We start from the raw sequence: 21,425 nt of genomic DNA, 5'->3' as shown, positions 1-21,425 counted from the left end.
ATAACCTTGAAAAGGAAATTGTCTAAAGGGACTAAAATCTGTTGAGCAAAAATGTAACAATCTGCTGAATGGAAATTTTATGTTATGTTGATTGGATTATGATGATGTAATCACATTTTAAAGGTTTGTAATAAGCTATATAAAAAAAAATGAAAAAAAGAAAATGTGACAGGCCTACACTTTACTTGATGAACTGGGCAGGGCGGCTGAGCATCACTGGGTGTAAGGGCATGCAGTCTAAGTCGATGACTGATAACATCACCTGTGATAGCAACACTTGTGTGCACAAACCGAAAAGAAAACTGCCAGAAAACAGAGCGTGCACATGAGATGTTATAACCAATGCGCAGGGCTGGCTTGTGAATTATTAAGCAGGGAATAAGTTCATGTTTGTCATGAATTAACCAAAGTAAACACGTTCTGCGAGGGAGCCAAGGCAATATCTGGGTTGTTCATATAATGGGCTCACATGGTGCATTTTATAACACAAAATTCGGAAATATTTGGTAAAAATGTATATTTAATTAAACGTAGGGAACCCCTGAAAAAGATAAATAGACCCTAGGAAAACGACAGTACACAGCAGCATTTAGGAACACATTTTAATTCCGACTATGCTCAGAAAAGAATAATGAGGCCAGTCCCAACAATATATGGCAGCATTGGCCCACATTACATGCTGGTTGTCCCCAAAGCAGAACAAAATGTCTGTGAACACAATTTGGCAACTCTTCCACAAATTCGTGCTGCTAGCCCAGTGCCCACCAATATTCATGGCCGTTCCCAATATATGCCAGTTTTTCAGTTTTTCCACTGTAAGAACAAATGTTATTACTGGTTGTCTCCAATACTTGCCAGTATGCCACTGCATTTCATTTATTTACTTTTATTTTAAATTATTATTAAAGGGCCAGCTAACCACGTATGCTGCCGGGTGCTGTGCAGGAGTATAAAATATATAACTATAAAACATATAAAATGGTGAGAAAAGAAATTGCAAACATTTACTTTAATAAATTATAGGTACAGTAATGGTCATCAACAGTTGTAATCCGGGGCAGCACGCAATGCATCCTCTTCCATGGTGAAGGATCTCTAGTCTCGGCAAGCATCCTCTGACACCTTTATTTCCTTTTTCCCCATCACTGATAGGCCTAAAGACAGACTAACTTCAACTCTGCGCTCACTCCATTGTGTCACTCGAGAAGTCTTACCATGCTCAAGGATTTGGACATACTAAACATCTTGCAACTACTGCCCTGCAGAGCAGCCTCTGAATGCCGCTCCCTAAGATGTTGCTGAGCGGGGTGACATATCCGACTGTGCCGCCCTTAAGTTTGCTGGTATATGCTTAATGGTCATGGAACTGGTAGTTTTATGGTTTGAGGGCATGAGTCCAAAAAGAGAACAGGCTGGGAGGTGAGATAGGATCTTGCCTTCATTATTACTTTTTATTGCCTGAAATGGAATTCACTTAAAACAAAATACGAATGATTAATTGCATTGTATGTTTTCTTTTTTTCTGTGGTTAATTCCCTTCGTGGATTGGTTACTGTGGGAATTTGTCTCTTGCTTGCTAACTTTAGGTGGTCTGTCCCAAGATCAAATTCATCTCCACCTACTTCAGAACCCCTAGCTGAATGATTCTGTTTTTACTTTTTTTTTCTCCCTAGATACAGTACAGCCCATGGATGGTTGGCCGGAAAAATTGGCTGAGGTGTTGATTGATTGAAATCTGTACTGCTGTTAAAGAAATAAAACAGAAGTAGGGAATACGTGGGTGATTACAGGAGGGTTCTACAACAGGGAGCCAGAGAAGTCCCGTGCAGTATATAATTACCCACTATTAATCATGATTTTCTATACCCCCTCTGCCACCCAGATCCTATGTTTCATACGGTCAGACCACACCCCATGCCGTGTATCATGGGCCAGTGTTTGTGTTGTCTTCAGAATCAGTATCCCTGCTTTGATGTCTCTCGCATACTATTCTACTGCTGACTGGAGTGCCCGGCTGACATGGAATCATATGTGAACCTTCCACGTTTCATTGAGGTCTCATGACCCTAGCTTCTTGTCTCTGGCAACATGTTTATTTACACTTTATCAGTGGGCAATTTCTATTTACCCGCCATGCAAAGGCCAATTAACCCAAATTATATTATCCAGGCACCAACGCGATAGCTGTTTCAGCATTACAACCTCTTGGTACAAGAAGCCCAGGATACAGACTGGAGCCAGTAAAACCTCTCAATACCTTGCACCACACAGTACTGTAGGTAGAGGGTCAACGCTGGTGCAGATATGGCAGGGGGAGATATATGCAGTGAAGGCTGGGAAGATGACACATCAGCAAGTGGCCACACTATTCAAAGTGGAAGAACACAACATACATTTCTATTCCCAGATTTCAGACAGTGTTGCAAATGGGATCTACACAGCAAACAGTATTGTACACCACATCAAACTCTCCCAATCCCAATGGAAAATGGACTCATTTTGAATAGAGGAAGAGACACAAAAGGGGCACCCTGTACAGCACAGAAACGTATCGCCCGGTGGTGAAGAGGGCTTTGTTGTTCTTTGGAGAAACTGGAATTTTCATGGCCGTTGGGGGGCATTCTCCATTACCTTTTGAGGTCTCTTGCTTTCCATAGCAATCACCTCCCATCCCAAGATGTTCCTGTTTGTGCAGCATGGTCCACTTGTCGCAGAGCCTGTTGATATCCAGTTAGAGACCAGGCCAGTATCCAGGTATACAGTCATCTGGGAAAAGGTCGCCGGAGGGTGACATTTCTGCCAAATGTGCACTCCCACGAAAACGAAGCGTTTTCCCCAAATATTGTAGGACTGGAGTTAGAATACAAAATGTTACCCATCCTAGAACATGCGGGGGAAGAATTTTAACGGATGCAGGGAAAAAAGTGACATATCTGGCGTCTTTTTCCCATGGGACATTTTCGCATAGAAGCACCAGGCCTTGGCAATACTGTGTTCAGCCTTGAACTGCAAGTAATGGTGACACTAGGAATCTAACTCTGGGGTTTAAGCACGACATGAGCCATTGCCACGCCAGGAAAGCTTCTATCATGCAAATGCTTTACTCTTCTCTATTTATAGGGCTTTCATGCTATTGGAGGGGGATTTCCTTGAGGGCACTCACCAGTCAAGGCTTTGCCGTGTACTTGGGCCGCAACACAGCGCCTTGTTAATTTAGTGACCCGAATACAGTGAGTCTAATATGAGCGGGGGAGGGGTTAAAAAGAAAGGCAAACCACGATCTTAGAAATACAGCTGCCATCACCCATCCAGCAATGGTGGTGGTGGTGGTATCGCCAAGAAGGGTAGCCTGCCAGGGGTATGGTTACCAATCATACCCAGTTTTCTGGAACTGTGCCCAAAATGCAGTGTTACAGTCTCACTTTGAATATCCTGTATATCATGCAATACACCGGATGTTGGATGAGAGTCAAACAAAAAATATCCAAGCATTGACCAAAATAAGCAAACTGGGATTGTGTTGTCCAGGAAGACAATATACTGTAACAGGATTGATGTTATTTTACGACACCGGAAGACTGATCGACTTTATACTGTGTCTCTTAGTACCCTCTTCAGAACAGGTGCCAGCAAGTTCTCCTCGACTACTGATGCCCTGCTCAGCTCAGCTGTGCAGAGGTTGTTACTCCTGCTGTGTATGCATTCACTGAAATGGAGCACTCTGTTTATATCTGTGTGAAAAAATGTTGTCAACGCTGGAGTGGGATTTCCTAGGACTGTGTCCTTTCCTCGAGGCCATGAGCGAGACTGGAATGGCAGTTAACTGAACACCTTTTTGCTTGAAAATGGTGTGTTTGTGTGTGTGTGTTTTGCAAGACATGCAGATGCAGGTGCTCCAGCACCGTGAATAAAACAATTCAACTCCTTTGGTGGTTCAGGTATTCAATGTACGGTATACTGAACGCATTCACTGGACGGCAACCCTATGATAGGTTACAGAAGTTGAGTGCGCCATAAAATGAGTCTATGAAAATATAAAACTAACCACAATGAAATACTGTTGGCCATGACTTCATGCAGAACCCGAAATACAACTAGTGTGCATGGACATGGAAGGGTGCAGGGGTAGGACTGATGTTGCCTGGCCCTAGTTGATTTAGGGTTACCCAGGCGTGTGTTCGTTCTATCAAGGGTCCGGCCAGTGCAGATTGACAGCATATGTACTTGAACACAGTACACTGTGGCAAGGGCATGCAGTTGCTTTGATGCCTGTTGTATTGCAGGGAGCCACCCAGGAGGGAAATGATAAACAGTGTCTCACAAGCCTGTATCAAACGTGTACCAGAGATTGGGTCCACAGTAGAGACACGTTAGTGACATGGCTGTTTCGGATGATAAAAAAAGAGCAGTACTTTGAAGTAGATTGAAATAAAGTGCACGATTGGAAAAAAGCCACACATAAGAGCTATTTATGAACCTAGTCGAGAAAGGCTAAGCTAAACAGATATGTTTCCAAACCCTTTCTAAAATATTGTAAAGAAGGGAGAAGACAGAACTCTAAGGGGGTGAGGGGTTCCACACCATAGGTGCAGCAGCCAAGAAGGCCACGTTGGTCTATTCGGTTCAATTGAATTTGACAATAATGTTCTATGACAGGCCGTTCGGTTTCATTCTAGAGGGGAATATAGAGACCTCATTACTTGATCCTAGAGAAAACGTACAACAGAATCTAAACTAAACGACTAACAGCCTAATTCTACGTTATCTGCTTGCAGAATATGTCACAGGTGACCATAACATCACCTTATCAAGACTACAGTCATTCATGGGCCATAAGGGAGGGACATTGGCATCAATTGCTGTTACGATCGGTACACAAGGTAAAAGATGCTGTGCACACGTTCTTGGCTTATGATGAGGCTTTATTATAATGGAGCAAGCTAAGTCTCATCCAGCAGCGACCCCCAGCTGCATGTCCACACCAACTGGCAGTTCATGGAACCTGGAACCCCTCAGCCAGGTATGTTCTAGGTTCCAAGTTCTATGGTGATGCATGTACACAGGAATGATATAAACATATATACAGCTGTAACCACTAACAGACCTAATAACAACATGTAGCATTACTTAACCTTGTGGTCAACAGAAAGGAGAAAGATGTGCATTCCTAAAACTTCTCCAGCATTGGATCTTTCATGGATTCACATGCTTTGAATATTCCCGTTGTCAGGCTGGGAATCCCTGGTTACTTTGATTTAGTACTTTTCCTATGTAAAAACGTTGAGACCTTGAGTGTCCCATCAATGTCGTTGTTGATGCTTTTGGTTCCCACCAATAGGACTTTGAGTGTATAGCTCTGCCCAAGCAGCTTCTCCTCAGATTTCAACCGTCTTTCTAGCTGGTGGGATTCCTTGAGTTCTTTTCTCCGAAGAGAAATTATCTTTCCACACAAAATATATATTTTTTCAATTTATACTCCAACCAGAGCAACCGACGACTCAACTACGGTCCCGTTTACGAGCATGGAGACCGTAGGACCCAAAAAATCCTTGTTCAGGCCCTGTGAGACTTGCAACCTAAAGAACGTATACGAAGGTGACAGGCATGTAGATTGTTTATACTGCCTCTACCCTAACCATTCACCAGAGGAATGTGAAATCTGTCAGGGTTTTTCCCAGGAAGACACAAACCGCTGTCTCATTTGTTGGCTTTATGAAGGAGCATACCCGGCATCGGATTCGGGCTTGTCAAGGAGTGGGAGAGCTACCACCCCCTCTGACAAGCGGTCACCATCGAGCCACAGGTCCAAGTCTGAAGAACCTTCGGCGAAGAAACAGAAAACAGGTGAGCCAAAATCTTCGACGAGCCAAGATAAGGCCACACTACCCCAGTCTCCTGCTAACAATAAACCAGGTAAGGTAGCAGTGAGGGCTCCCAATCTGTGTCTAAGCAATTTTCCAAAGTCCCCTTGATGAAAACACCATTGTCGAAACTGACAGATAACGGTTCTCATCCGTCGACCAAAACCACGTCCCACTCATCAAGAACATCCTCTCAGATGAAGGACAAACACAAATCCAAATTGATCATGAAGACCTCCTCATTGTCCTCAAAAAAGAAACACCATTCATCCTCGGAGTCTCGCACTTCTAAAGGTCACAGATCCTCCTCTGGACAAGAGCTGTCCACGAAGCATCCTCAGACAACCAAATCATCGACGATACTCACTTCGACGACGATATCGATGACAAACTCTAGACATCACTCATCAACGATCCTCTCGTCGATGACCAAAAAACACAAATCTTCTGGGAGTGAGGCTGCAGGTCCATCAACCCTGTTAACCATTACCATGTCTGAAACCACGGAATTACCTTTCCAACAACTACAACAGGACTATATATCATCCTGCCATATAGGAATACTAAAAACCCCTACAAGGGATCCTCTAGAACATGGGCATCTTCCTCTAGGAGTGTCTCCTATAACACACTCCGACATCATGCCAGATGAAATATTACAGCATGAAAAAACATCGGATTTTGAGCCTCCAAGAGAGGAGTGCTGAGGGGTCACGGACTCCGATTCCTCGGACGGCAGGATCCAACATCATATACAAGACAAGCCTCCTGGTTGCCTCCCATCAAGAGGAGAAGAAACACCTCTAAGGCTGCATAATGTACCACTTGCTGTACCATCTACAACATCGGGAACAGGAGATATGACATAACTATATCCCCTTTTAAACCCGCAATCTTAACTCTCTCTGCAGGTGCTTTACATCCTGAAAACACTGCTGGGACAACTCAATGCCAGGCTTCCACCTCGTCATCTACTGGGGGTTCATCTATGCAGGAAGGATCAGGGTATACTAGGTCAGCAGGAACAAAGTGATCAAGAGCATTCATCCAGGGACCGCGACAAAAGTCCATGAGCCCAATCTCCACCTAGACCTCCACCTCCAAGAAGGGATAGTCCACGAAAAGGCAAACAAGAAGAGGGGGAACTAGTAGATACAGATCAAGACACAGTTCCAAGGGACACAAGTTCTACCACCTCTTCAACTTCTCCTCGCAGAGACGGTACATGGGATACGGATGACCCGGACCAGGATACACAAAGTAGTCCAGCAAAACCCTCTCCTCCAGACGACATTGGGGATTTCCACTCCATGGTATCTAAGGCTTGCTAGGAATTTGGTTTAACTCCTGCATAAGAAAACAAACACTGTTTTCTTTTTTACCACATCGGTAAGCGCAGAAAGGCTGTGTTTTCTATACCCATCATAGATCATGTTTGGCAAGAAGGCCTACGTACTCTCAAATATCCGGCACTTCAAGGGAGACTTTACAAAAAATGTCAGGCACCGGATACAACACCAAATGTCTCACTTCACAGCCCTCGCCAGAGTTGGTTGTGTCAGAGGCAGCAGGTCGCAAGGCTTGTACACAGCACAAATGCGCCACTCACCCAGACAATGAAGGCAGAAAAACCAATGCCTTCTGTAAAAAAGTGCTCACCATCGGGGCAACAACAGTAGAAGCGGCAAATGCCCTTGCAATAGTGGCTCGCTACGGCCGAGAAATGTGGCATTGCTTGGCTCATATTTTAGAGAACTTGCCACAGCAACAACGGAAAGAAGACATGACACTGGTGCGTGAAGGGAAGGAGGCCTCAAACCACAGTATTAACATTGCAGTGAATCTTGCAGAAATGGGATTCAAGCAAATTGGTATGGGGTTGTCCTCAAAAGGCAAGGATGGCTACGTTGCACCGACTTTAGACACAAGGTGCAACATAAGGTGGTTTACATGCTGTTTGAGGTTGAGAACATTTTTGGAGACAAAATTGATGAGGCCCTCAAAACAATGAAAGCAGACTCTCATACTGCTAGATCACTAACAACCTTGCAGGGCAGAATGTCTTTTCGTTCCTTTTCGAGGTGTCTCAGGTCAATCTAGGTTCTCGTCCTCAAGGGACAATAAAAACAACGGCAGATCTGGATACTACTCCTAGGGATACAAGAGAAACTACCAGTCCTCACAGCACAGCAGGGAGTATGACCAGGTACAACGCAAACGCGGATCAACCACCTCTCAAAGGGGTAGACAGAACAAGGCCCAGCAATGATTGCCCCAGGGACACACAGGTGGGAGGAAATGTAGCGTTTCATCTCCACAAGTGGCAAGCAATTATAAAAGACAGATGGGTGCTAGATGCCATCCAGCACGGCCACTTGTTGGAATTCAAGGGCACACAGAAACCGTTACCTACCCACACCGTACAATTCTACAACAGAAATTGCATCAAATATTAAAGAAACAGGTAATCGAAAGAGTTTCTCATTCTTTGAAGGGAAAAGGGGTATACTCAAGATACTTCGTCGTCAAGAAACCGAACGAGAAGTGGCATCCAATCCTGGACTTGCAAAAGTTAAACAAAATCATCTAGCAGCTTTAGACCTGAACGACGCTTACTTCCACATCCCAGACAAACAGAAGCTCTTCTCCAACAATTGGGATTCGCAATAAATTACACCAAATCTTGCACAGTTACATCAAAAAGTTTGCTGTTCCTGGGCGTGCAATTTCTCATGGGACAAAGCCTTGTCAAACCCTCATCCGACAGAGTGAAAAAATGAATAACCCTGAAAAACTACACTCCAAACAAACAAATCACAGTGCGCAAATACAAGGCTCTACTATCGACAATGTCATCCTGCATTCCACTAATACCCAATTACAGCCTAAACATGTGGCCAGTACAAAGGTTTCTAGCTACAAGGTGGTCCCAAACACATGGGTCCTAGTCAGACAAAATTACCATCACCCTGGCCCTCTCAAACTCACTAAAATGTTGGACAGTCCTCGACAATATTGATATTGATATTTGAATCTCAAAATTTCAATATCTCAAAAGGGATGCCCCTAGTAGAACCCACTCACCATCTCATGATCGTAACCGATGCTTCCCTGGCAAGATGGGGACCTCACCTAGACAAGCACCAAGTCAAAGACCTGTGGACTCCCGAAGAATCCATCCTCCACATAAATGTCCTGGAGCTGGGTGCGGTACATTGGGCCCTAAAGTCATTCCTTCCTCTAATCAGGAATTCAGTAGTGTGAATCCTCATGGACAATACCACCATGATATGATATGATATGATATGATAGGTTATTTATAACGCGCCTAATACCCAGAGTTTTCTAGGCGCAGACCCGGGTTCGAACCTGTGTTGCTCTGTGTCATCTTGCTTCTAAGGCGAGCATGTTGCCCCTGAGCTATCCTCCTGAGACAATGTTTTATCTGCGTAAACAAGGCGGAGCAAGCTCAAACATCCTGTCTCAAGAAGCACAGACCATTTGGCACTGGGACATTCACAACAACATTGCGGTTGCAAGTCTTCCACCTGCCGGGGATACACAACCAACAAGCGGACACCCTGAGCAGGGACTCATCACAGTCCCACGAATGGCAACTGGACAACAGCCAAATATCCAGAATCTTCTCGGCGTGGAGTCATGCTCATCTGGACCTTTTCACCACACAGGGCAACAAGCAGTGCAGGAAATTTGCGAGCAGGATTCCACAACCCAGCTCTCAAAGGGATGCATTCTCACTCCCATGGAACGGCATTTTCACGTATACCAATGTTGGAGAAATGGAGTTACAGATAAGAAACTCTGCCCTCCCCCCCCCGCATAACATTCTACAAAAGGCACTTGGCACTCACCCTTGCCTCTGCCGACCATACAACACCTTCTCTTTGAATATAACAGCCACATGCTCCTTATTCCAGATACCGTCACCTTTGACCAGAATGGCGGAACCCAAATCCTTCACAATCCATTGAACTCCGAGAACACCGAATGCCCCTTCCTTACCTTCACAGGAATCTTCACTTAAATCACATCACCCGGTACTACCGTGAAACTTCTGTAGTAATTTGTCTTAGCAATTCTCCTCTTGGACTTGTATCCACTGACCAACAGTCTCTCTCTCACACCTTCAACATCCACTCTCTCACGGTTTGACATACCCATCCACCCAGGACACAAAGGAGTGTTGGGTTTCTTTCCACGCAACAACTCAAACAGGGGAACTCTCTTCACCGCATGTGGAGCCAGCCTGTACCGAAACGTTCTCTCCATGACAGCCTTCACCCAGTCTCCTCCGGTGGCCAGTGCTATCCTAATAACCTCCATTAGGGTGCAGTTAAACCTCTCCATACAACTATTTCCCTGGGGTTGCTAGAGAGCTGTTGTTACATGTTCAGTACCATATCTTTCCAAAAATGTCTTGAATTGCCTTGAAACCAACTGAATTCCATTGTCTGACAGGCATTAACAGGTGAAGCCCTCCCTCCAGAATAACGGTTCCAAGAATGTTATCAAACTGCCGCTAGACACATCTTTCCATGCACAGATTTCCGGGCCACTTTGACAAAAGATCCAGGACCACCAACAGGTAATTATCCTTGGATCCTCTAATGTTAAAATGTCCAAGCAAGTCTAAGGTAATCCCATCCCAGGGTACCCTGGGACTAGCCCTTACCAACCTAGGAGCCTTGTGTACCTTGAAACTCGTATTTCCCTGCACACAATCAGAGCACTCCTCGACCATTTCCTCTACATTTCCGTCAGCTCCAGGCCACCAAAAATCATGCCTTATCAATCCTTTCATTCATGTCATGCCTAGGTGACCACCGTGCCCCAAATCCATCACTGCTCTTCTCATCCTCTGAGGGATTACTATTTTATGCCCCCTGCATACATAATTCTCCCTCACACAGAGTTCGTTTCTCACCTTCCTGTAATCTTTAACTGTTTCATCTCCAGTATCACTTGAGGTATTGCTCACCAGATCTAATACCGTCTGATATGTTTTATCCTCCATACACGCCGCATCCCAATCCACTCTCTTGATGCACTCCTGAACTTGGAAAATCTCTACAACATCTTCCTCATTATTCTCAGCACACGCCTCACCCGCTAGTTCTCCCACTGCAGATCGAGACAGGGCATCTTCCACAACATTATTCTTCCCCTGGATATGTTCCATTTGATACTGCAACCCCTGTAGGCTACTGACCCACTTCATTATCCTCCTAGATACACCTTCCAATCCACCTTTAGAAAATATGCTAATCAGTGGCTTGTGATCCATCCTTATGGCAAACTTATGCCCCCACAAGAACATTTAAAATTTTCCAACAGCCCAGGTACATGCTAAAGGCTTCTTCTCCACCACCGAATATCTCACTTCTGCCTCTTGTAGAGTCCTGAATGCAAATGCAATGGTTAACAACTCCTCACCACGCTCTTGCATTAGCACAGTACTAAACCATAATCACTAGCATCAGCATAAATCATGGTCCTCCGACCTTCTACAAAACTGAACAGGTCAGGAGCACTTATAATGTCCCGTTTGATAGCCTCAAATTCTTTGGAACACGCCTCATCCCAATGAAATGTCACACCCTTCCTTGTGAGCCTCCTCATATTCTGTGTTTTATCTGACAGCTTCTTGATGAATTTACTGTAGAATTCCACCAAACCCAGAAAGGATGCCACATCACTCTTACTCTTGGGACACTCCATCCTCTGGATGGCTTCAACAGTATCATGTTTTGGCCTCACTCCTTCTGCTGATATTTCATGCCCCAAGTAAGTCACCTTGCATGCCCTAAAAGTGGATTTCTCCTTGGCAATCGAAAGCCCAGCCTCACACAAAATGTCCAACACTCTCCTAAGCCGCATGTCACGCTCTTCCACATTCATGCCGCAAATCAACACATCATCTTGATAGAAAAAGACTCCACTCTTGCCACCCAATAAGCGAAGAATAACATTTTGAAAAACACTGGCCGCAGAGACCAGTCCAAATGGCATCCTCCAGCATCTGAACAATCCAATGGGTGTTATGAAGGCAGTCATGTCCATCAAGTCTTGATGAAGTTCAAATTGATGATAAGCCACTTTGAGGTCTAATATGGAGTAAACCTGTGCACCAGCAAACCCCGTCAGTAGATCATCAATCCTTGGCAGGGGAAATCTCTCTGCCACCACATTGCTGTTTAAATTCCTCAGGTCTATGCAAAGTCTAATGGAACCATTGGATTTTCTCACCACCACAATGGGACGAATCCACTCTGAGGTTTCAATTTTCTCAATGATGCCTTTGTTCTCCATCCTGCTGACCTTGTCCTCCATGTCTTTGCACAGTGCCAATGGTACCAACAGCAACTTGGATACTATAGGCACCACATCTTGTTAAAGTCTGATGTGATGCACAAATCCCTTGAGACATCCTAGTCTTCTCTCATATACACCTAACTCCGCCATGTCAGCCGATGATTCACTCCCTTGTTTAGTTCCTTGCACTGCAAACACTTGTTCTGGGTGACATACATCTAGCCGTATTACTAACTCTGCTTGGTTATCCCAAGATAGCAATTCTCCTCCCCTTCTTGCCACGTATATCATTCCTTTGTCTCTCCTCTCTTTGAATTCAAATTCTCCACAGAACTGACTCACTCTGCCGATGGGTGTATCACCATAAGCATTGGCTTTTATCTCTGGTTCTTGCAAAGTACAGCACTCAAACGTACTCTTCCACACTTGAACACTCACCAGCGTGTAGTCAGCACTGCTGTCTATTAGCATGGAAATGGGCACCCCATTTATGACTAGTATGGCATTGGGTTTCTTCCTTCTCACCTTTCCTGACACAGCCTGTATGGACCGATTCCTTCTTTACCCATGTTCTCATATTCGTCCTCCTCTTCGTCATCAATCACCTCCCTCACTTGTCCAAAAGACCTGAAATTCCTGCAACAGCATGCCACATGACATTTACGCCCATACTCTTGACAGATTATGTCACACTCCTTGTCACAGGCTAAGTGGGAACTGCTTCCACACCTGTAACATCTTCTTCCTGGAGTGGGTCTAAGCTCTTTCGGAGGACCCCACGATCTTCATGTGCTTCTATTGCTGCGAGACACTGAGACACCTTGCGTCTCTTTTGTTTTCTTGTCATTCTTCCTTTCAGCACCCAACCAACGTTTCTACAAAGACTTTGAGTTTTTTTCCCAGATCCCTCATCTGATGCCACCTTGTGGCTGACAACACTTTTCTCAGAATGAAGAGCTTTGATGCAATTGTTAGTATGTTCTATACATTTTGCAATTTCAATTGCTCCATACATGGGGTTTTGCTCCTTCCCCATTTTTTCTCGTATTTTGTCATTATTGCACATGAGCTGAACTCGTAGATGCTCCTCCTGACAATGCGTAAATTGACACTTGACGGTCAGTCCTCTCAAAGCCGTGATAAATTCTTCAATGCTCTCACCCACCTTATGTTCCCTGGTGACAAAATGGTAGCATGCTAATATGATGTTCTCCTGAACTTCTTAATGTTTATCCACCTTTGCTATAGTTCTCTCACATAGGCCCACATCTCCTAATCCAAGAGGTTCTAGAAATTACTTTAGTATGTCCTGCCCTGCAGGGCCAAGACAATGAAGCAGTAGGGCCTCCTTCCTGTCATTCGAATAGTTTGCGCCAAACACCACTAATACATACTTTGTGAAACCATCTCTGCAGTCCGAGCACTCTGGCTTCACCTGCTGTGGGTAGAAAGAACACTGGGCCTGTCACATTGGCTATTGCAACACTGTGTGAGGCTAAATGCTGCTTGCAGTGCTATGAAACACCACTCATGTGTTTGGTCTTGCTACTCTACACAGTTCCAACAACCTCTGTAGTACCTTGTGTATGCCTGCACTGTTGCACTGAATCTTTATGGTTCTTTGTGCAGTGAACTGATGGTTGCTTATGCTTGGTTGTACTTTTTTGAGCTCAAACAGTAATGGTTTTTTAAGTTGCACTGATGTATTTATTCAGTGTTTTTAATCTTGTCTCTTTGGGAATTCCTTCTGTTTTTTTTATATCGCTGTGTCTTTCTCCACATTGGTGTAGCAAGCAAGCGTGGAGCGGACTTGTTTATCCACGTCTTTGCTGTGGTTGTTGCATAGGCAACACAGTTGGTGTCTTCTTTCCCAAAATGTCTGCATGCAATGGCACGTCTTTGGGTCCTTTCCTCTAAATGGTGCGAGTATCACTGCCAGCTGTGGCTCGTGCACCCAAATGAGTCCCGACTTGCTCAAAAATGTATTGTTTTGCTTTCTTTGCGCCGTGCAGCCCTCACCTTTGTGCAGCTGGCTGTCTGCTCTCCTCTGTCATCATCTATCAGAAGAGCCGGCGCAATCCATTTACTTCTTGGATCTCAAATGCCGGAGGTCGCTGCTTTCCTTGGACCTCGTCGCCAGTTGTTACAATCGATACACAACCTGGAACCCCTGAGCCTGGTATGTTCTAGGTTCCAAGTTCCATGATGATGCATGCACACAGGAATTGAATGATATAAACATATATACAGCTGTAAGCACTAACAGACCTACACACAACATGCAGCATTACTTAACCTTGTGGTCAACAGAAAGGAGAAAGAGGTGTATTTCCAACACGACAGAATCTTGATGCTAAACGGCTAACATCCTAATTCTACATTATCTCCTTGCAGCATATGTTACCATTGACCATAACATCATCTTCTCAAAACTACAGTCATTCATGGGCCTTAAGGGAAGGACATTGCATCATTTCCATGCTACGCTCTGGACTTCCTCAGATATCCTTACTCCCGCCACGGCTGTTTGATTTTTGCAGCGGCTTCTCACGGGCGTTGTCGATCATTTCATGATTTCCTTCAGAGCCTTGCTCGAATCTTTCCACTCCACTTGCCTGCCTACAATACATTCTTAGATGTATTAAAGTTAGTTATACCTGAGCCCTGGCAAGAAAGAAATACTTGTATGCGGCTGGGGCGCAAACCTCCACTCTTCTCAAACAGATGCTGAACAACATAAGCGCAGAACCCAGTCCAGCAATCAAGGCACACAACCTGGGCGTCACCTTGGAGCAACATCCATCCTTCTCACATTACATCTCAGCAGTCCTCGGCAGCTGCCATTTCATGCTCAACCTGCTTCGCATGACCCTCTCGACACGCCACTTTCAATGACCTATCAGGTTTAACTGGTCCAAGCTCTAGCTACGTTCAAACTGCACTACTGCAATGGCCTATTCCTCGGCCCACACATGTTGCCCAATATAAACTACCAAATAAGTAAAAAATAAAACATCTGCACTCCTGGTGACTCTGCTTCCCCCTTGCAATGAGCAATGTATCTGCCTGCTAGGCTGACATGGCCAGCACGAGATCCTTGAAGAAGAGTTAAAATGGGCGTAATGTCATCACATTTGCTGATATTACCACCTGCAGAGCCACAGAGTGCAAGGGAGATGTCAGTGGGGCAAGCCCATAAAAGAGCATTTGCACCATGACTCTGGGGATATGTCATACTATTACTACTATTACTACCAACTAAAAGTCTGATGGTAGACAGAAGACCTTTATTCATCTTTATAGAGATAGCAAACAGAAACATGTCTGTAATAATTTAGCGGTGTGGGGAAGAAATGTATAGGTAACTGTTGTCCAATGTTGGTTGTCCTTAATTTATGTGTGCCCAATAATGCATTGTCCCCGGTGACTGTTCTATTGACTCCCCTCCACAACCTGGTCAGAATGTCCCTCAAACTCACCCCGTTGTAAGAAGCTCACTACTTCCCATGACATTTTATTTCTTATCTATTGTACGTTCTTTTGTGATCAAAAGTACATTGTTCCTCCTGTATATAAATACAATATTAAATAAATATAAAATTTAAATGTAAAATAATCCCTAATGTATGAACTAAATAATTAAGTGTCATTCTTATCCCAAGACAAGAAAATAGTGATGATAACCTAAATTGAATAAGGGCAAATATTTGGGAGAAGAAATCAACATAAATTCTGTTTTGAAGGGTTTACTTTCAAAGAGTGAACGGACATCCAGTCCTCTATTGCACCTACGCAGTCCCTCTGGTGGTGGATGTCTTCCATAGATAAAGTTTTTAGGTATAATTGAGTGTCATCTGTGTACTGGTGGATGATGAGGTCCGACTCTGCCCCCCTTGCACATCCCACAGTGGCTCCATGTAAATGTTAAATAACATGGCAAACAATATTGAACCCTGGGGCACGCCACATATGATGGGAACGGTTTTCAGCCCGGAAGGGTTCAACTGAAAGCACTGTGAAAGCCCCATCGGAAAGGAGGACATCCATTCCATTATATGGCCGACTTGATACTCTGAGTGGCCAAAATGTGTAGTAGTGCCCTAAGGTCGATCATATCAAAAGCTGCTGACAGATCTAGAAGAATGATTAAACAGAAGTCGCACCCATCCAATAAAACCAGGGCACCATTCACAGCCTGAGTTGTAGCTGATTTGGTGCCACAGCCAGATGAAAGCCAGATTAATATGCTCTAAGTAATACATTTGTGACAAGATGTGTCCCCAAGAGTGGTGTTACTTCCTTTGAAAAGCCAAAGTAGCACTACGCCAGAGGTTGCCTAAATCAGTTACTTACAATCCCAGCCTTTTTTTTTATCAGAGGCTAGACTTTTCCCCTTTTAAAAATGGAAGGAATAATTAGCCTGAGCAAAGTTAAATAGCCAGCACCCAAACAAAACTGAAGCAAGGGGTAATGTTTTAATAATATGGAGTGAAAGTGGGTCATCCCCATAATTAGCTACATTTATTGAGGTCATCAATTCAAGCAATTATGATCGGATAAAAGTGAAAAATGATCTCTAGAAATAAAAAACAGAGTCAGCTCTGGAATATGAATATAGGAGTTAAGTCATTTCAACACATTCTCAATGTTGTGATCTTCCCAGAGGAAAATAAAAAGTACTTTTAATACCTCAACACCAGAGAAAGGTAGTTGGGGAGTGGCAACTGGGTTTGTGTACTCTGTCACCCGAAGAGAAGAGTTCGCTTGAGCAATATGTAGATGCTTGTTAGGAAAGATTCCAATGTATGTGTAATTTTCCCTCCAGTTGTGCACCCCCCAACTTTTTGCTGGTGTCTGACAAGCCTAGCCTAACTTTTGCCAGTGGAGCACAGCCGCCTGCTGCACTCCTCTGGGTTTTCGTTCACTTTGTTATGGGGAAACTGACATGCCCTTAAAGACAGTCAGCACTGGGAGTCTTTGTTTCCCTTAGTCCTTTCCATTGTTGCAACTTTTCTGCAACATGTTACCAGTACACAATGTACCTTACAGTACAGTGCGCTGGGGTCTTCCTTAAGTTTCCAAAGGCCTCAAACTCCCCCAAAGGATTTTTTGTTAAAAGTACAGATGTGCCTTGGACATGGCTGGTGGCAGCTTATCTTTTCACATATTTCTAACCCGTTCATGCCAGGCAAACCGCATTTACCTCAGTTGGCACAGGAAGGTGGCCTGGCTCCAAAAAGGCCATTTCATGAGGTTCTTTGTTGTGTCCTTTGGCCATCTTGTCCTTGTGCCTTCCCCAGGTCGAGCAGACCCAGTTCAGTCCTTATTTGGTCATTCATTTTCCCTCGAAATTCCAAGCTTTCACAGGCTTCTACATGTCTTGTGTGTGTGTGCCTCCACGATGTGAGCTGGACTGTCTAGTTCCAATACACATCCTGGATGCCAGAGAGTCTGGTGTGCTGGGAATGACTGGGACCACTGTGGTCCGTGATTGGTCCACATCTGGTGTGCCTGTATGTAAGCAGAACTCCCATTGGGTGCTCTTCGTTTTGGCACGAAGGAGATTCTGGATAAGCGAAGGCTCAAAACACCCACCACAGGTCGATCTCTTGAGTTCTCACTGAACCTAGGATAGGATCCAAGCATCCTGAAACTAAGAAGCATAGTGGTGGAAATGCTGGTGACCCGGTGGAAGGTTTGGCACTCTGAGCACGTTGCTGTCCTGCAGGACCCCTCTGCATCTTATTGAACTAGAAGGGCTGCTAAGGCGCTTCGGGCCATTTGAATAGTGGGAACAACTACTCACGGCACCTTCATCTTAACCTGTGAATGAGCCTCTTCGGAAGTGTTCCTGGGCCAACCAGTGAACTGACTAGCTTGCACAGGACCTTTGCTCTGAAACTGCCACTGTGTCGAGTTGACACTTGAAACTTGATAGATCGTAAGCACTGGGTCCGAGGCACTCTCCTGCCGAGTTTCGTACACCTAGGCGCCCTAGGCCTGGAATTAGGAGAGTACACCTGAACCCAAACGCACACGGTCACCTTGTCACACAGCTGTGGTGGCGAACTTTTCAGGTGCCTTGCTGCTGTGCCCCTCTGTGCCCTGAATCCTGCTGTAGTGAAACTGGCCTGATCCCTTCATCAGGAGTGGAGAAATTGCCACTGTCCTGCCACGGAATCATCACTGTAACTCAGTCGCTGAAAGCTGCAGAGCCGCACAATTGCTACATTTGAACCTGCAATCGAAGTGGACTAGACTGCCGAAGTTTGTGCAGCTTGGGTCGATGAGTACTTGCAACCCTTACCGGTGGCACCTGGTGTATCCATCAATTTTTACGCACAAGTGTCCCCTGAGGGCCACTTACCTTTCTCGAGGTAGCCTGTGCTACCGTTTCGTTCCCAACTCTTTGAACCTGTTCTGCCCTCTTCGGAAGACCCTACTTGAGTAGTGGGAACTTATTCTTCACTGCCTCACCTGCCTTCCTGAGCTGCTACAGCCCCTGCAAGAGACCCTGTTTTTGCCCAACCGCACAATCGCGTGCTTCTGCATCTAAAAGTACATTTGAGCATAAGGCTACACTCTTCTCAGGGATTGGATTGCCTCTCAGATTGGGTTGATGAAGTGAAGGACTGCCTAAAGCATATTCGCACTGTTTCCTCCCTTCCCCTTAAAGGTTGTGGGTCCTTACTGTGTGCCATTCCTTTAGGCCAACTGTAACTGTATATATGTTTTATAATAGTGTTGTGTGGATTTATTTAAGTATTGCTACTGTTCATTGCTTGTGTTTGATTTAAAAGGCCTTTAATAAATGTAGATGTATCTTTGATATACACCTGAATGAGATTAATTTGTAGTGTCCTTACTGTGTGTGCTCATTGTGGGCTTTCGATCACCCTCACCCCTCCTGAAACCTAGTCTTGACCGCCGCCAATGCTACCTTAATTGGTCTGGCTTGTCCAGAAGGTTACCCTGTTCCAAGAAACTAGGCTGGCCTTCTGAACCTCTGCCTACCAGGTCAGAGTTCAGAAATCCATCTTAACAACGCTGACATTTTATTTAGTGTGAAAGATTTAGCTTCATAAGTGGCTGCTCTATAATTCACTTTGAGGGCCACCCAGGTCTGTTTGAGAGCAGGGTCTTTTGATACAAACTATTTAGCTTCAATCTTCGTGATATTCCTATATTGGACCTTTAACAAGAGGGAGTACCAAGAACAAGAATGCAATTTAGGAGCTTTCTACTTCTGCAATAGAGCTTTATTTATTTGTATTTTAGTTTATTGAAAGCAGGGATGTCACTTTGAAGAGAAATGATGTGCAGAGAATACACTGCTGCAGGTGGAGTTAGTCCCTAGGTAGGGTGGCTTTTACAATTGTCTTTGGTTAAATGGATGAAGGGGGTAGATAAAGGGACATAGACCAGGAACAGATAATTAAAACATAAAAATTGGAACATTTAACTATTGGGGCCTAGTGCTATATTCTGCAAACATTATTGCTATGGCCTGATGGCTTTCATTTAATTCATTTAGCTTTCATTTAATTCATCTGGCCCTCTCTTAATGCAGAGAATATCTGCTGTAAGTAGAATTTTGTTGGCACTGTAAGAGCACATTTTCATCTTGGATGTGCCCAATATACATGCCAGCATGCCACTGTAGAACCACATTGTCATGCTGGCTCTGCCCAATATATGCCAGTATTGTCATTGCAAGAAAGGTTTTTATTGGTGACGCTGCCCAAACTATGATAACATGCCACTATAAGAATACATTTTCATGCTGGCTGAGTCCAATATATGACAGTATACTGCCTATGTCCAATATATAACAGTAACAGTAACATTTGAATGGTGACAAAAAGCATCTAAACAACTCCAATCTCAAAACTAGCCAATTTTCTAAAACCTAGGACTATCAAGACAAAATAAGATCAAATGATGGAGCAGAGAGTCAAATTATCTCACCACCAACAAAAGGAATCGTCCAAGTCACTCATAGGCCAACCGACATGGACTCCAAATAAAAATCAAGTATGAGTTATGTTAAAACATTGCTAACTCAAATACTAGCAAATGTTTTAAAATTCAAAGATCCCCTTGAGATTGGAAGATTTCCTCAAGCCCCAATAGAGAAAATAAAAAGGACATTTGTACAAGATCTTCCTCTTCCGACTTCAATGACGTAGGTAAGGGAAAAAACCCCCTGCTTAACCAAGTATGGACCTGGTTTCGAAAGCTTTAACATCTCACTTACGGAAGTAGCAATGCGAAATTCCTCATCACCCTGACCAAAAGGATTAACATAAAGATCTTCAAAAACCGGCAGAGAGGGTGTTGAGGTTTGGATCCTGGAACACAGATGGATTCCGACATCTGACAGCATCAGGGGGTTGGACCTGGGGGCCTTTGACATACTGTGCCTCCAGGAAACCTGGCTGACCGGAAAACAAATTCTCTATGGCTACGACTTAGTCCTCTCACCGACAAAAAAGGTGCCAAGGCCGTCTATCTTCCGGCCTTATATCTGCGATTCATTCGGGAAGGGGCCTCCATTTGAACAAACTCCTAGTTGTAAACCTGTTTCTGCTGGCAATACTAGTAAGCTCAGAACAACAAACAGAACATCCTGGCAAGTCTCTTTCTACCTTAATAATCATTATAAACATCTATTGGAATCCCCAAGCTTTGGACAACAAGACTTTCCTTAGGATGTTCGAAAAAACTATCGATGATGTATATGTGGAAGACCAAGTATCACACATGATTATTTGTGGAGACATGAATGCAATTTGCAAGAGCCAGCAGACATGGGGGGTCTCGGACAAACCAAATCCTCTAACTGAAGCGAGAGGTGTGCTGCTGACAAACCTTATGGCATCGAGAGAACTTTTCAATTTAGATGCTCTACTTACAAACCCAGATCATATACCAACATGGGAGAGAGATAAATCCTATGCAACAATTGATCACATCTTTGTATCCAGGGCTTTAACTCCTTCAGTAACCACTTTTGAAGTCATCAAGACAAAATCGAGTGACCACAATATATTGTCTTTCACATGGTAATCGGCTCTCGCGCATAAACTAAAAATGAACACGCAATTGGAAAGTAGCAGTAAAGGGACTTGATTAAAGTTGAGTGTGAGAAATATCTTAGAGCTCACAAAAAACTATAACGATGTAAAAGCAGCTACTGAATACATCAGAAATTCAACCACCATCGATTAT

Source organism: Ambystoma mexicanum, chromosome 4p (assembly GCF_040938575.1).
Source record: "Ambystoma mexicanum isolate Mex_15411 chromosome 4p, UKY_AmexF1_1, whole genome shotgun sequence".
NCBI lineage: Eukaryota > Metazoa > Chordata > Amphibia > Caudata > Ambystomatidae > Ambystoma > Ambystoma mexicanum.
Note: the sequence above shows the minus strand (reverse complement) of the source record.